This window comes from Lolium rigidum, chromosome 5 (genome assembly GCF_022539505.1).
Source record: "Lolium rigidum isolate FL_2022 chromosome 5, APGP_CSIRO_Lrig_0.1, whole genome shotgun sequence".
Lineage (NCBI taxonomy): Eukaryota > Viridiplantae > Streptophyta > Magnoliopsida > Poales > Poaceae > Lolium > Lolium rigidum.
In genome coordinates, this window is record NC_061512.1 from 143,826,692 (window position 1) to 143,829,892 (window position 3,201).

The window sequence follows — 3,201 nt, forward strand, 5'->3', positions numbered from 1 at the left end:
TCATCAAGTTCGGGGTAGTCCGGGTTTGGTTTTATGCGGAAGAGTGTGCTTTTCTTCGGCGAGCACTGCAACTCTTTGAAAACGGTCTTCGTATAAAGTTGCTTGGAATTGATGCTCAAATCCATAATGGGTTCTCTTATTTGTTTTTGGTGAAAAGAGGACACAACACATTTTTAATCTTTTATGAAGAAAAGATAACAAGAATGCTAACATGAAGCACAAGATGTGCGATAAATGTTTTTAGATTAAGTACTGTATTGCATATGTCTTTGAATTTTACGCTGTCTCCTTTGGAATATTAGTTTGGTAACTTGTTACGCAAAACGGTTCGAGCTGAGCTTCTCATTTAACGAGACTACGCTTTAGGGATGCATTCATGCTTTACGAGCGCTGAGTAGATGTCATTCTTGCGCGAGAAGACGTTCTTGAAATAGGCTGAGATCCACTCCTCCACTGATTTCCCGAGCTGCAACATCATGGGATCATCGTGCGGATTGTATTTGTCAAGTAGATTTCGCTAAGCGTTTTCAAATTCTGTAGGCATGAGTGGCCAATTCGGGATTGCTTGTAAACTCAGCCTTGAAGGTCAAATACTTCTTGTACGGACTCGACAAGTGTAGGTGGAATTTTTTCATCATATGCCATCGGCACTGGTTTATGCGATGTTTTAAAGAAAACACGAGGGATTGCTTGTGCCATGGACGGGCATTGGTCATGTAAATAAAAAGAAGGTGTCTAGAAATCAGAACATAAGTGAAGCAGGCAAATTTGAATTTCGGTTCAGATGTAATATTATTTACTATGCTATATGTTCTCACAGAAAATATGCAAAAGATTGTGCGTAAACAGACCTGTTAAAATTATTGTGGGCTGCTTCCCATTCATGCACCTTAAGAACGTTCTGAACGACCAATAAAATGAGTCTTCACTTTCATCCACGACAAGAGCACAAGCAAAAATAGTGGACTGCGAGGTGATGGTTTACTCAGACAAAGACTCCGAGGGGCATGCTTGTGTCTGTTTGTTTTGTATGTTGTATCAAATGTTATGCAATCCCCAAAATCCTCGTATGATCCCCTACGGCTTGCGGGAGCCCAAAATATATTCTTTATACGGTTTTCATCATCAAGTCTGAAAATCGAAGAAAAACTCTTTGTTGCAAGCTTTCATCTCGCCAAAGTAAGACGAAGCTTATTAATGTCATCCCTAATATCCTCTTGGGAATTTATTGCCTTCACTGCAATTATATGGACGGAAAGTACGGTTGCTTTTAGCATGAAGTACAACCATACTACAATCAAAAGTACATGGAAAGATAGACATGCGATAACGAGGAATGTTTTTTCACACGTTAAGTACGGAGTTATCATAAAGGGAAGTTGAGGTTCACAAACAACTTACAATTCTAAGTTGAAAAGAGCAAAAAGGGTAGAGTGTTGCTTTACGGTTTAGCAAGTCGCGCCCATGAAATGTTAAATCTTGCGCGCCTCCCACAGATGAATATAGGATCGACAAAATTATCCGATGAGTTACATTATTAAAGCTGCGGGAACTTTACAAATTCCAGCAAAGAAGGGTCGAAATTTTTATGAGAATGTATGAAATTCATCATGCTTGGGGCTTTGAATCATATGGTGGTTGTGTTCGAATTTTATATTCTCAATTACATAAGTATCATCTTCCTTCTTCTTTACTCTAATGCCGGCGAGGGCAACCACATCGACTAGTGGTTTTATCACGTTGGCGGTCGGTTCTACACACTGATGCTCTCGTAATGACCTTGGCGGTTGCGGTATAGGTATCGATTGGCACCATTGTCTTTGTCCGATTCGACTCCAAAACCGGCATGCCTTGCATATACTGTTGTAAAATATTTTGGCATCCTCGAAATCTTTGAATACCATTTTAATCTTTGGTAATAGATAATGCTGGAAGATCATTATCCTGCAAAAACAAAAAACAATAGTACATTAGGCATTTCAATGATAAGCACAAGTATCATAAAACGAGAAAGTACAAGTATAATGTAGCAACAAGTACAAGTGTGATACGAGCAAGATGTTTAGAAACTAAATTTCTTCAAATGTACTCACATGGTGCATAGCGACGTTGCTCCACGGGGTATCTGCTTCTTCTTCGGGGAGTATTGGGCAAGGCGGTGTCACCAATGATTTGTGTAACAATGGATGCGACGGGTCACGGCGTGGTAATCTAGATGACGAGGGTCGTACGGGGTCACGAGGAGGCAATCCGGAGGACGAGGGTCGTACGGGTGCACGTGGAGGAGGAAATCCAGAGGACGAGGGTCGTACGGTGCACGTGGAGGAGGAAATCTAGAGGATGAGGGATGTACAGGTGCACGTGGAGGAGGAAATCCGAGAGGATGAGGGATATACATGTGCATGTGGAGGAGCAAATCCGAGAGGATGAGGGATATACATGTGCACGTGGAGGAGGAAATCCGGAGGATGAGGGATGTACGGGTGCACGTTGAGGAGGAAATCCGAGAGGATGAAGGTCTTCTTGTTTCGGGTACTTACGGTTCCCTACTAGTCATTTTGTAGGCACTAGAATTATGTTGATGCTGGAGGATGTGTAGCACCAACCTCAGCAACCTTTCTAGCGGAGTCGTCTAGTTGATAGGACACGTGCAATATTCGGGATATGTGGTGGCACGGCGGGCCCTGGATTGTAAGGAAATTGTGACGTTGTTTACGCTCGAGCACTTTTGTTCGTATCACAATTTGTTTACGGACTATACATGTACGAGTCCAATCCATTTGTAAAAGGTGAGTAGCCGGTGACAAAGAAGTTGCGTGGAATTTCGGGAGTAACCCTTTGTAGAGGTTTTGGATCAAGCACAACCTCACTTCTTTTTTCGTCTAGCCGTTGATTCATCCTGCGATAGTAGAATATCAGAGATTTATTCGAATTAGGAATGGCCGTACACATATCACAATTATAACTTGGATAAAATAACTAGTTCCTGAAAAAAGAGAAGTACTATTATGGACAAAGAGAAGTACAATATAACCAACATTAGCGAGTACAATATAACTAAATACAACACTCGAGAGGTTACTAAGTACAACTAGTATAACGAGATAAGTACGGGACAAAAGGATTTACTAAGCTCAACTAGCAAAACGAGAGAAGTGCGGGTCATAGGGATTACTAAGTTCAATTTTTTGCTAAAGTTCA